Consider the following 14,873-nt stretch of genomic DNA (forward strand, 5'->3'; position numbering starts at 1 on the left):
TGGATGCTGTAAACTTCCCGTCAACCTCAGCAGGGACATGGCTGGCCTCAGTGAGCTTCCGATCAACCTCAGCTGGCACATTGTTGGATACTGTCCACTTTCCAGCAACATCAGCTGGGACATGGCTAGACTCTTCAGCTGGGACATTGTTGGATACTGTTAGCTTCCCATCAACCTCAGCAGGGACATGGCTGGCCTCAGTGAGCTTCCCATTAACCTCAGCAGGGACATGGCTAGACTCTTCAGCGGGAACATGGCTTGATGCGGTTAACTTCTCATCCACCTCAGCAGGAAGAGGGTTGGTCTCCATCAATTTCCAATCAATGCCTAAAGAATATTGGTTTAAAAAAAAAAAAAGTTCTCTTTCCTCAGTGTCTGTGTCAACCTCAAAGCATCAGCACAAAACTCACCTTTTTGGATAGTTAGCCCAGATGCATTCGGCAAAGACATCTCAACAGCCATTTTACATTTCACTACCACTGGCCATGTTGGATTTTGTCTGTTCACACAAGGGACAGACAAGGGACCATCTGGAAAATAAAATGTATTACTAACTTGAATACAAGTAATCAGGCCCCGTTAAAGTTAACTTTGGATAGGGTAAAAAAAAAAAAAAAAAAGCACAATGTTAACCACTATATAATAGTTACAAACCTTTGCTCTCCAAGCGTGCTTGTTCAATATCAGTCTGGTAAAAATGACGCCCAACTGGAGAGGCAAATCCTGAAAACAAGATGTAAGGTTAAAAAAGAAAAACATTACAAATGTATTTCACATTTGAAACATTACACTAAAGTGAAAACAGCTTTACCATTGGGCACCAGTTGGTGACACAAAAAGACCAAAAACAAAAAGTTTGAAATTGCCATCTTGATTACAGATGAAACAATCACCATCCTCTCTATGCTTTCTAAAAACAGTCTTCAAGCCAGGGCTTTTAAAAAAACACAGATTTTCATCACCTGGGATTGTTACAGTGAAATTAGTGACAGAGGATCTGCTCGTTAACATTCCCGTGCACTCATTGGTTGGTTGAAAAATCACTATTGTAATTTGCTAATTTTATCTTTCCTTAACACATCAGATTATATGTTTTTTTTCTATTAAACTAGACCATTTCTCAGACACAAAAACAACTAAGTTGAATTTAAGTGACAACATCTAAACAGATAAATAAAGAGGGAAAGTGTCAAAAGAGTCAAACAAAGTAAATTAATTATTTAGCTCATTACGCTACTTTATTTTAAAAACTACTGTCAAACATTAAAAAAAATGTAGTCAAGATAGTACTGTTGCTACTTTAACCAGAGCACTATTCTGCAAGCAGTGCACAAATCAAAGTTGTTTGTCATGAATATTACACTACAAAAAAAAAAGATTTTCTTCCTGAGTCTCTAAACATTCTTAAATCAAGATACATTTACTTGAGAATCAAGATGACATTATATATTAAGTCTTGTTGTCTAAAAAATCATCATGAGTTTATGCTGAACACAAGAACACATTCTGCCAGTATAATCAGAAAAATAATTTTGAAAGTAATTTTATTTTTCTGAGCTGACTGACTTAATGTTAAGCTGGTTATGTGTAAGTAAATATGAACATAATATTCATACATTTTTTTGTATACTGTCTTAACACTTGATGGCTGCTCTGTCAAGTCTCCGTCGGTAAGGAACCTGGGTGAGCTCTTTGATACCAATCTTTCATTTGAAAGTCACGTTTCTAGTATCTGAAAAACCACATTTGAAGGAGCTTCGCCTGGACCTGATGACAATGCAGTGCTGAAGTGTCAACTATCCTCTCGCTATGGAGGATCCCTTTCCCACTCTACAGATAAAGCGTTGTTGAAAATCCGGTTCACGCACCCCGAAGTGATAAAATAAAACAAAATTCTTTATCTAATGTATAGGCAAGACAAGTAGTTTGTTTAGGAATTGTTTGTAGGGAAATTACAAACCTGCGCACATATATTCAAACGAATATAACTATAGAATCAATTCTTAATGCGCATGTGAACGCCATCAGGTCACAGGTTCGAGTTTAAAGTCTGTTTAGAGAGAACGCCGTCGTCTTAGTGCCCCCTAATTTGATAACAAATGATAATTTTGCTGGAAGAGAATCAATCAAAACTAACTTTAGCTGGAAATAACATTATTCAAAAATCACTATAAAGTCAAAACAATCTCTGTTACCGTAAATTGTATGTTTATCTCTGTAAAGCTGCTTTGAAACTATCTACATTGTTAAAAGCGCTATATAAATGAAGATGACTTGACTTGACATTCTTCCATCTTAAAAATATATCTAAATTACAACATATGCTATTAATGACAAATGTGGAACAGCTAGTTCATGCGTTCATGACATCAAGGCTAGATTATTGTAATGCTCTACTGGGTGGTTGCCCTGCACGTTGATAAACAAACTACAGCTGGTCCAAAACGCAGCAGCTGGAGTTCTTACCAGAACCAGGAAGAATGACCATATTAGCCCCGTTCTGTCAACACTTCATTGGCTCATGTGGAAGAAATGTAATATGTTCTACATGTTATCATTTTCTTATATTCATAGAACCTTAGACACATAATGTTAATTAGATTAAGGTAATAAAATGCACGAGGATTGCATGTGGAGCCCCATGATTCTCTGCTACATTGATAGAACAATGAACTGTTACTAAAACCTAATGAATGTATGTATGTGTGTGCTGTAGCTTATGTCTAGCTGTGTTTCTTCTCCGCCTCCCACTGGACATTTAAGGTACTGCACTATCTTTATAGTTTACTTTCGGTTCAAAAAACGCGGTCAAGAACAACGTGCACGCAGTTTCTATCGTCGGCTATTGATTCGATCGTTTAAACCTTGGAAATATATGTCTGTATAAGTGCAATTTTTACACTAAATAGTGATTTAAAGTGTTTAAGAATGATTAGATAGAGATTATTGTTATATATTTGTTATAAGCACACCTGATTCGTGTTATTGGTAACGTGCTATGTTTGGCGCGTACTGACATGCTAATTTCTCTTCTGTTTGTGCATAATATAATTTGAATATAATTTCTCTGTGTATATTACTTAAAATGATGTAAAAGGAACTGTGTTCAAAATCAAACCGTAATGTTTAGCTGATGTGTATGTAAATGTGAACATTAAGTTCATACATATTTTTCTAATTGTTAGTAGTTTTACAGAAAAAATATTGAGAAGTGAATCACCAGTAAAGTCACTAAAGTTATGAAGACTGCTTTCTGGAGTTCTTTTTTTCAAATTGTATGCTAAGTCTGTTAAGCCTTAGCTCAAGCTACGCAATTGGTCAGAACAGAATAATCTGTATGACCTTGTATAAGTGACTTGACAAAAAGTAATGCGTGGCTTATGTGTATGACCGAGACAGAGGGCCTCCACTATAAGATAAGCAAATCTAACAAAGTGTTAGTTATGGCTAAGGCATATCTTCATTTGGCTTAGAGAAATAACCTTGGGGAGGCAGGGTAGGGACTATAAAGAAGGAAGGATGCCCTCCTCACATTGTCACAGTCTGCAGCCACTCTGTGTGACTGTATGATTGCTGACCGTTCCTTTCAAGGGAATAAATAATCTTTAAAGACAATTGGTACATGTTTGTCTCTTAGATAGAAACTTATTTGCCACCACAGCTCCCTATTAAACATTGTATAAATTTTAAAATATTGCTGATTACTTACAAAGCACTAAATGGTTTAGCCAGTACTTGAGCGAGCTCTTAACGCATTATAACCTTCACGTCTATTACGATATCAAAATTCCGGAGAGTTGATAATACCTAAAATATCAAAATCGACTGCTGGCGGTATATCCTTTTCCTATTTAGCACCAAAACTTTGGAACAGTCTTCCTACCATTGTCCGGGAAGCAGACACACTCTGTCAGTTTAAATCTAGACTAAAATCACACATCTCTTTGACCTAGCATACACAACATATTATCAATTTTTATAATTCAATGTTAGACTGCATAGATTATGTCAGCCGGAACCGGGAACACTTCCTATAAATCCTTATGTACTCGTTGCACCCTAAGAAAAATGGCGTCTGATTCCTGTCAGGACAACTATCGTCAAATACGATTGACAATTAGCGTACAGTTTGGATTGGCGGTATGGTTCCGTTCTGGGCAAGAACTCCCTGCGCATCCATGCAGCCTAACATGCATAAGAGCAGGGAGAGCAGCAATAACCCCCCAAAACAAAACCATATGCCAATATCCCCCAACATAAACTGAGCGCAAATCTGAATGTTTTTTTTTTTTTTTTGCAGTTACCCGAGTGAGCCAAGGCAACAAGCATGTTGCCAGTACCTAAAAAGCTTGGGCAACAGCATGTTACCAACAATACCGGAAAGCCTTAAGCAACAAGTAATATTCAACAATATTAATGATCTGACAACAATGCTGTATGAAAACTGAACTGGATGACATTTTTTTTGTAACTGCTTTACAGATGAAATTAATTTAATAATTTATCTTTTCAACTGAACTGAATCAACACTGAACTGACTTAAGCTGAAATGCACAATTTTCCTGTTATCATTGTAAATCTGTTTTGAAACAACTTGTATAAAGCGCTTCATAAAGGTGACTTCACATTCTGCACAGGGACATGCAATACTCACCCAAAAACCACATTGTGCCAATTTTTAAATGCAGTTTTAGGGTGCATTTTATTGACAACAAAATACTAAAAGGTATGTTGAGGTTTCACATACAGACAACATCACAGTTACAAGACATCCAAATTCACAGATCAACAAAAGCAACTAAAAACACTGTATTCTGCTGCCTGGCCAGTAGTTGACTATATCCCTTATACATGCCTGTGCACAAGCATTCTTAGACACATTTAAATACATCTCCACTGTTTGTAGTAAAGCTACACTTTGCTGAAGAAGCGTTAATAAACTCCATATATTGAGCAGCGCAAACAGTCCAGTTCAATTTTTTTGAAGACATTAGAGATTCATTAGGACACGTTATGCAAAAGATGAATCAAACAAAAGAGAACAGATATTTTCCAGAAAAATAGCTGGTTTTATTGACTAAAATCAAGATCTGAAAGTTAAATCAATTTTGTGTGTTTGTGCTCAAGTCTGGCAAATTTAGTCCATTTCCCCTCAAACTCAGCAGGGATTTGGCTGGACTGTTCAGCTAGGATATTGCTGGATGCTGTCAACTTCCCATCAACCTCAGCAGGGACTTGGCTAGACTCTTCAGCTGGGACATTGTTGGATGCTGCCAATTTCCCATCAACCTCAGCAAGGACATGGCTAGACTCTTCAGCTGGGACATTGTTGGATACTATTAGCTGCCCATCAACCTCAGCTGGGACTTGGCTTGATACTGTCAATTTCCCATCAACCTTAGCAGGGACATGGCTAGATTCTTCAGCTGGGACATTGTTGGATACTGTTAGCTTCCCATCAAGCTCCGCAGGGACATTGCTGGATGCGGTCAACTTCCCGTCAACCTCAGCAGGGACATGGCTAGACTCTTCAGCTTGGACATTGCTGGATGCTGCCAATTTCCCATCAACCTCAGCTGGGACATTGTTGGATACTGTGAGCTTCCCATCAACCTCAGCAGGGACATGGCTAGATGCTGCCAATTTTCCATCAACCTCAGCAGGGACATGGCTAGACTCCTCAGCTGGGACATTGCTGGATGCTGCCAACTTCCCATCAACCTCAGCAGGGACATGGCTAGTCTCTTCAGCTGGGACATTGCTGGATACTGTCAACTTCCCATCAACCTCAGCAGGGACATGGCTGGATTCTGCAAATTTCCCATCAACCTCAGCAGGAACTTGGCTAGAGTCTACAGCTGGGACATTGTTGGATGCTGCCAATTTCCCATCAACCTCAGCTGGGACACTGCTGGATACTGTGAGCTTCCCATCAAGCTCCGCAGGGACATTGCTGGATGCGGTCAACTTCCCATCCACCTCAGCAGGGACATGGCTAGATTCTTCAGCTGGGACATTGTTGGATACTGTTAGCTTCCCATCAAGCTCGGCAGGGACATTGCTGGATGCGGTCAACTTCCTATCAACCTCAGCAGGGTCATTGTTGAATACCGTTAGCTTCCCATTAACCTCAGCTGGGACATTGTTGGATATTGTTAGCTTCTCATCAACCTCAGCTGGGACATTGTTGGATACTGTTAGCTTCCCATCAACCTCAGCTGGGACTTGGCTGGATGCTGCCAATTTTCCATTAACCTCAGCAGGGACATGGCTAGACTCTTCAGCTGGGACAATGTTGGATACAGTCAACTTCCCATCAACCCCAGCAGGGAGATGGCTAGACTCTTCAGCTGGAACATTGTTGGATACTGTCCACTTTCCAGCAACCTCATTGGAGACATGGCTAGATGCTGCCAATTTCCCCTCAACCTCAGCTGGGACATTGCTGGATACTGTTAGCTTCCCATCAACCTCAGCTGGGACTTGGCTGGATACTGTCAACTTCCCATCAACCTCAGCAGGGACATGGCTAGATTCTTCACCTGGGACATTGTTGGATACTGTAAGCTTCCCATCAAGCTCCGCAGGGACATTGCTGGATGCGGTCAACTTCCCATCAACCTCAGCAGGGACATGGCTAGACTCTTCAGCTTGGACATTGCTGGATGCTGCCAATTTCCCATCAACCTCAGCAGGGACATGGCTAGACTCTTCAGCTGGGACATGGCTAGATGCTGCCAATTTCCTATCAACCTCAGCAGGGAGATGGCTAGACTTCTCAGCTGGGACATTGCTGGATGCTGCCAACTTCCCATCAACCTCAGCAGGGACATGGCTAGTCTCTTTAGCTGGGACATTTGCCGTCAACTCCCCATCAACCTCAGCAGGGACATGGCTGGCCTCAGTGAGCTTCCTTTCAACCTCAGCAGGGACATGGCTAGACTCTTCAGCTGGGACATTGTTGGACACTATCCACTTTCCAGCAACCTCATTGGAGGCATGGCTAGATGCTGCCAATTTCCCCTCAACCTCAGCTGGGACATTGCTGGATGCTGCGAATTTCCCATCAACCTCAGCTGGGACATTGTTGGATACTGTGAGCTTCCCCTCAACCTCAGCTGGGACATTGCTGGATGCTGCCAATTTTCCATCAACCTCAGCAGGGACATGGCTAGACTCTTCAGCTGGGACATTGTTGGATGCTGTCAACTTCGGATCAACCTCAGCTGGGACATTGCTGGATGCTGCCAATTTCCCACCAACCTCAGCAGGGACTTGGCTAGACTCTTCAGCTGGGACATTATTGGATACTGTCCACTTTCCAGCAACCTCATTGGAGACATGGCTAGATGCTGCCAATTTCCCATCAACCTCAGCAGGGAGATGGCTAGACTCCTCAGCTGGGACATTGTTGGATACTGTTAGCTTCCCAACAACCTCAGCAGGGACATGGCTAGACTCTTCAGCGGGGACATTGCTGGATGCTGCCAATTTCCCATCAACCTCAGTAGGTACATGGCTAGACTCTTCAGCTTGGACATTTGCCGTCAACTCCCCATCAACCTCAACAGGGACATGGCTGGCCTCAGTGAGCTTCCTTTCAAACTCAGCAGGGACACTGCTGGATGCTGCCAATTTCCCATCAACCTCAGCAGGGACATGGCTAGACTCTTCAGCTGGGACATTGCTGGATGCTGCCAATTTCCCATCAACCTCAGCTGGGACATTGTTGGATACTGTTAGCTTCCCATCAACCTCAGCTGGGACATTGTTGGATACTGTTAGCTTCTCATCAACCTCAGCAGGGAGATGGCTAGACTCTTCAGCTGGGACATTGTTGGATACGGTCCACTTTCCAGCAACCTCATTGGAGACATGGCTAGATGCTGCCAATTTCCCATCAACCTCAGCAGGGAGATGGCTAGACTCCTCAGCTGGGACATTGCTGGATGCTGCCAATTTCCCATCAACCTCAGCAGGGAGATGGCTAGACTCCTCAGCTGGGACATTGCTGGATGCTGCCAATTTCCCATCAACCTCAGCTGGGACATTGTTGGATACTGTTAGCTTCCCATCAACCTCAGCTTGGACTTGTCTGGATGCTGCCAATTTTCCATCAACCTCAGCAGGGACATGGCTAGACTCTTCAGCTGGGACATTGTTGGATGCTGCCAATTTCCCATTAACCTCAGCTGGGACATTGTTGGATACTGTTAGCTTCCCATCAACCTCAGCTGGGACATTGTTGGATACTGTTAGCTTCCCATCAACCTCAGCAGGGAGATGGCTAGACTCCTCAGCTGGGACATTATTAGATACCGTCAACTTCCCATCAACCTCAGCAGGGACATTGTTGGATACTGTCAACTTCCCATCAACCCCAGCAGGGAGATGGCTAGACTCTTCAGCTGGGACATTGTTGGATACTGTCAACTTCCCATCAACCTCAGCAGGGACTTGGCAGGATGCTGTCAATTTTCCATCAACCTCAGCAGGGACATGGCTGGATGCTGTCAATTTCCCATCAACCTCAGCAGGGACATGGCTAGACTCTTCAGGTGGGACATTATTGGATACTGTCAACTTCCCATCAACCTCAGCAGGGACTTGGCTAGACTCTTCAGCTGGGACATTATTGGATACTGTCCACTTTCCAGCAACCTCATTGGAGACATGGCTAGATGCTGCCAAATTCCCATCAACCTCAGCAGGGAGATGGCTAGACTCCTCAGCTGGGACATTGTTGGATACTGTCCACTTTCCAGCAACCTCATTGGAGACATGGCTAGATGCTGCCAATTTCCCATCAACCTCAGCTGGGACATTGTTGGATACTGTTAGCTTCCCATCAACCTCAGCAGGGAGATGGCTAGACTCCTCAGCTGGGACATTGCTGGATGCTGCCAATTTCCCATCAACCTCAGCAGGGAGATGGCTAGACTCCTCAGCTGGGACATTGTTGGATACTGTTAGCTTCCCATCAACCTCAGCTGGGTCATTGTTGGATACAGTCCACTTTCCAGCAACCTCATTGGAAACATGGCTAGATGCTGCCAATTTCCCATCAACCTCAGCTGGGACATTGTTGGATACTGTTAGCTTCCCATCAACCTCAGCAGGGAGATGGCTAGACTCCTCAGCTGGGACATTGCTGGATGCTGCCAATTTCCCATCAACCTCAGCAGGGAGATGGCTAGACTCTTCAGCTGGGACATTGCTGGATGCTGCCAATTTCCCATCAACCTCAGCTGGGACATTTTTGGATACTGTGAGCTTCCCATCAACCTCAGCTTGGACTTGTCTGGATGCTGCCAATTTTCCATCAACCTCAGCAGGGACATGGCTAGACTCCTCAGCTGGGACATTGTTGGATACTGTCCACTTTCCAGCAACCTCATTGGAGACATGGCTAGACTCTTCAGCTGGGGCATTAGATACTGTCAACTTCCCATCAACCTCAGCAGGGACTTGGCTGGATGCTGCCAATTTCCCATCAACCTCAGCAGGGACATGGCTAGACTCCTCAGCTGGGACATTGTTGGATACTGTCCACTTTCCAGCATCCTCATTGGAGACATGGCTAGACTCTTCAGCTGGGACATGGCTAGACTCTTCAGCTGGGACATTGTTGGATGCTGTTAGCTTCCCATCAACCTCAGCTGGGACATTGTTGGATACTGTTAGCTTCCCATCAACCTCAGCAGGGAGATGGCTAGACTCCTCAGCTGGGACATTGCTGGATGCTGCCAATTTCCCATCAACCTCAGCAGGGAGATGGCTAGACTCCTCAGCTGGGACATTGCTGGATGCTGCCAATTTCCCATCAACCTCAGCTGGGACATTTTTGGATACTGTGAACTTCCCATCAACCTCAGCTTGGACTTGTCTGGATGCTGCCAATTTTCCATCAACCTCAGCAGGGACATGGCTAGACTCTTCAGCTGGGACATTGTTGGATGCTGCCAATTTCCCATCAACCTCAGCTGGGACATTGTTGGATACTGTTAGCTTCCCATCAACCTCAGCTGGGACATTGTTGGATACTGTTAGCTTCCCATCAACCTCAGCTGGGACATTGTTGGATACTGTTAGCTTCCCATCAACCTCAGCAGGGACATGGCTAGACTCTTCAGCGGGGACATTGCTGGATGCTGCCAATTTCCCATCAACCTCAGTAGGTACATGGCTAGACTCTTCAGCTTGGACATTTGCCGTCAACTCCCCATCAACCTCAACAGGGACATGGCTGGCCTCAGTGAGCTTCCTTTCAAACTCAGCAGGGACACTGCTGGATGCTGCCAATTTCCCATCAACCTCAGCAGGGACATGGCTAGACTCTTCAGCTGGGACATTGCTGGATGCTGCCAATTTCCCATCAACCTCAGCTGGGACATTGTTGGATACTGTTAGCTTCCCATCAACCTCAGCTGGGACATTGTTGGATACTGTTAGCTTCTCATCAACCTCAGCAGGGAGATGGCTAGACTCTTCAGCTGGGACATTGTTGGATACGGTCCACTTTCCAGCAACCTCATTGGAGACATGGCTAGATGCTGCCAATTTCCCATCAACCTCAGCAGGGAGATGGCTAGACTCCTCAGCTGGGACATTGCTGGATGCTGCCAATTTCCCATCAACCTCAGCTGGGACATTGTTGGATACTGTTAGCTTCCCATCAACCTCAGCTTGGACTTGTCTGGATGCTGCCAATTTTCCATCAACCTCAGCAGGGACATGGCTAGACTCTTCAGCTGGGACATTGTTGGATGCTGCCAATTTCCCATTAACCTCAGCTGGGACATTGTTGGATACTGTTAGCTTCCCATCAACCTCAGCTGGGACATTGTTGGATACTGTTAGCTTCCCATCAACCTCAGCAGGGAGATGGCTAGGCTCCTCAGCTGGGACATTATTAGATACCGTCAACTTCCCATCAACCTCAGCAGGGACATTGTTGGATACTGTCAACTTCCCATCAACCCCAGCAGGGAGATGGCTAGACTCTTCAGCTGGGACATTGTTGGATACTGTCAACTTCCCATCAACCTCAGCAGGGACTTGGCAGGATGCTGTCAATTTCCCATCAACCTCAGCAGGGACATGGCTGGATGCTGTCAATTTCCCATCAACCTCAGCAGGGACATGGCTAGACTCTTCAGGTGGGACATTATTGGATACTGTCAACTTCCCATCAACCTCAGCAGGGACTTGGCTAGACTCTTCAGCTGGGACATTATTGGATACTGTCCACTTTCCAGCAACCTCATTGGAGACATGGCTAGATGCTGCCAAATTCCCATCAACCTCAGCAGGGAGATGGCTAGACTCCTCAGCTGGGACATTGTTGGATACTGTCCACTTTCCAGCAACCTCATTGGAGACATGGCTAGATGCTGCCAATTTCCCATCAACCTCAGCTGGGACATTGTTGGATACTGTTAGCTTCCCATCAACCTCAGCAGGGAGATGGCTAGACTCCTCAGCTGGGACATTGCTGGATGCTGCCAATTTCCCATCAACCTCAGCAGGGAGATGGCTAGACTCCTCAGCTGGGACATTGTTGGATACTGTTAGCTTCCCATCAACCTCAGCTGGGTCATTGTTGGATACAGTCCACTTTCCAGCAACCTCATTGGAGACATGGCTAGATGCTGCCAATTTCCCATCAACCTCAGCTGGGACATTGTTGGATACTGTTAGCTTCCCATCAACCTCAGCAGGGAGATGGCTAGACTCCTCAGCTGGGACATTGCTGGATGCTGCCAATTTCCCATCAACCTCAGCAGGGAGATGGCTAGACTCTTCAGCTGGGACATTGCTGGATGCTGCCAATTTCCCATCAACCTCAGCTGGGACATTTTTGGATACTGTGAGCTTCCCATCAACCTCAGCTTGGACTTGTCTGGATGCTGCCAATTTTCCATCAACCTCAGCAGGGACATGGCTAGACTCCTCAGCTGGGACATTGTTGGATACTGTCCACTTTCCAGCAACCTCATTGGAGACATGGCTAGACTCTTCAGCTGGGGCATTAGATACTGTCAACTTCCCATCAACCTCAGCAGGGACTTGGCTGGATGCTGCCAATTTCCCATCAACCTCAGCAGGGACATGGCTAGACTCTTCAGCTGGGACATTGTTGGATACTGTCCACTTTCCAGCATCCTCATTGGAGACATGGCTAGACTCTTCAGCTGGGACATGGCTAGACTCTTCAGCTGGGACATTGTTGGATGCTGTTAGCTTCCCATCAACCTCAGCTGGGACATTGTTGGATACTGTTAGCTTCCCATCAACCTCAGCAGGGAGATGGCTAGACTCCTCAGCTGGGACATTGCTGGATGCTGCCAATTTCCCATCAACCTCAGCAGGGAGATGGCTAGACTCCTCAGCTGGGACATTGCTGGATGCTGCCAATTTCCCATCAACCTCAGCTGGGACATTTTTGGATACTGTGAGCTTCCCATCAACCTCAGCTTGGACTTGTCTGGATGCTGCCAATTTTCCATCAACCTCAGCAGGGACATGGCTAGACTCTTCAGCTGGGACATTGTTGGATGCTGCCAATTTCCCATCAACCTCAGCTGGGACATTGTTGGATACTGTTAGCTTCCCATCAACCTCAGCTGGGACATTGTTGGATACTGTTAGCTTCCCATCAACCTCAGCTGGGACATTGTTGGATACTGTTAGCTTCCCATCAACCTCAGCTGGGACATTGTTGGATACTGTTAGCTTCCCATCAACCTCAGCAGGGAGATGGCTAGACTCCTCAGCTGGGACATTATTAGATACTGTCAACTTCCCATCAACCTCAGCAGGGACATTGTTGGATACTGTCAACTTCCCATCAACCCCAGCAGGGAGATGGCTAGACTCCTCAGCTGGGACATTGCTGGATACTGTCAACTTCCCATCAACCTCAGCAGGGAGATGGCTAGACTCTTCAGCTGGGACATTGTTGGATACTGCCAATTTCCTGTCAACCTCTGTAGGGACATTGCTGGATGCTGCCAATTTCCTATCAACCTCAGCAGGTACAAGGCTAGACACTTCAGCTGGGATATTGTTGGATTCTGTCCACTTTCCAGCAACCTCAGTGGGGACATTGCTGGATGCTGCCAATTTCCCATCAACCTCAGCAGGTACAAGGCTAGACACTTCAGCTGGGATATTGTTGGATACTGTCCACTTTCCAGCAACCTCAGCAGGGACATTGCTGGATGTGGTCAACTTCCCATCGACCTCAGCAGGGACATGGCTGGATGTGGTCAACTTCCCATCGACCTCAGCAGGGACATGGCTAGACTCTTCTGGGGGGACATTGCTGGTTGCTGTCAACTTCCCATCAACCTCAGCAGGGACTTGGCTGGATGCTGTAAACTTCCCATCAACCTCAGCAGGGACATGGCTGGATACGGTCAACTTCCCATCAACCTCAGCTGGGACATTGTTGGATACTGTCAACTTCCCATCAACCTCAGCAGGGACATGGCGGGCCTCAGTGAGCCTCCCTTCAACCTCAGCGGGGACATTGCTGGAAGCTGCCAATTTCCCATCGACCTCAGCAGGGACATGGCTAGACTCTTCAGCTGGGACATTGCTGGATGCTGTAAACTTCCCGTCAACCTCAGCAGGGACATGGCTGGCCTCAGTGAGCTTCCGATCAACCTCAGCTGGCACATTGTTGGATACTGTCCACTTTCCAGCAACATCAGCTGGGACATGGCTAGACTCTTCAGCTGGGACATTGTTGGATACTGTTAGCTTCCCATCAACCTCAGCAGGGACATGGCTGGCCTCAGTGAGCTTCCCATTAACCTCAGCAGGGACATGGCTAGACTCTTCAGCGGGAACATGGCTTGATGCGGTTAACTTCTCATCCACCTCAGCAGGAAGAGGGTTGGTCTCCATCAATTTCCAATCAATGCCTAAAGAATATTGGTTTAAAAAAAAAAAAAGTTCTCTTTCCTCAGTGTCTGTGTCAACCTCAAAGCATCAGCACAAAACTCACCTTTTTGGATAGTTAGCCCAGATGCATTCGGCAAAGACATCTCAACAGCCATTTTACATTTCACTACCACTGGCCATGTTGGATTTTGTCTGTTCACACAAGGGACAGACAAGGGACCATCTGGAAAATAAAATGTATTACTAACTTGAATACAAGTAATCAGGCCCCGTTAAAGTTAACTTTGGATAGGGTAAAAAAAAAAAAAAAAAAAAGCACAATGTTAACCACTATATAATAGTTACAAACCTTTGCTCTCCAAGCGTGCTTGTTCAATATCAGTCTGGTAAAAATGACGCCCAACTGGAGAGGCAAATCCTGAAAACAAGATGTAAGGTTAAAAAAGAAAAACATTACAAATGTATTTCACATTTGAAACATTACACTAAAGTGAAAACAGCTTTACCATTGGGCACCAGTTGGTGACACAAAAAGACCAAAAACAAAAAGTTTGAAATTGCCATCTTGATTACAGATGAAACAATCACCATCCTCTCTATGCTTTCTAAAAACAGTCTTCAAGCCAGGGCTTTTAAAAAAACACAGATTTTCATCACCTGGGATTGTTACAGTGAAATTAGTGACAGAGGATCTGCTCGTTAACATTCCCGTGCACTCATTGGTTGGTTGAAAAATCACTATTGTAATTTGCTAATTTTATCTTTCCTTAACACATCAGATTATATGTTTTTTTTCTATTAAACTAGACCATTTCTCAGACACAAAAACAACTAAGTTGAATTTAAGTGACAACATCTAAACAGATAAATAAAGAGGGAAAGTGTCAAAAGAGTCAAACAAAGTAAATTAATTATTTAGCTCATTACGCTACTTTATTTTAAAAACTACTGTCAAACATTAA

The 14,873-nt window shown here is 44.8% G+C and overlaps 2 long non-coding RNA genes across 2 annotated transcripts; both read right to left on the reverse strand.

Annotated features, from left to right (window-relative positions):
• Nucleotides 1-234: 234 nt before the first annotated feature.
• On the reverse strand, nucleotides 235-726 carry LOC130099493 (uncharacterized). The gene is made up of 3 exons (XR_008808395.1): nucleotides 655-726; nucleotides 411-530; nucleotides 235-327 (listed from the first exon to the last, which is right to left on the reverse strand). It is a non-coding gene; the product is annotated as an uncharacterized LOC130099493 (long non-coding RNA).
• Nucleotides 727-13,838: 13,112 nt separating this feature from the next.
• On the reverse strand, nucleotides 13,839-14,332 carry LOC130099504 (uncharacterized). The gene is made up of 3 exons (XR_008808400.1): nucleotides 14,261-14,332; nucleotides 14,015-14,134; nucleotides 13,839-13,931 (listed from the first exon to the last, which is right to left on the reverse strand). It is a non-coding gene; the product is annotated as an uncharacterized LOC130099504 (long non-coding RNA).
• Between the last annotated feature and the right edge of the window lie 541 nt (nucleotides 14,333-14,873).

Source organism: Rhinichthys klamathensis, unplaced genomic scaffold, assembly GCF_029890125.1.
Source record: "Rhinichthys klamathensis goyatoka isolate OS25496 unplaced genomic scaffold, OSU_Roscu_1.1 h1tg000230l_1, whole genome shotgun sequence".
Taxonomy (NCBI): Eukaryota; Metazoa; Chordata; class Actinopteri; order Cypriniformes; family Leuciscidae; genus Rhinichthys; species Rhinichthys klamathensis.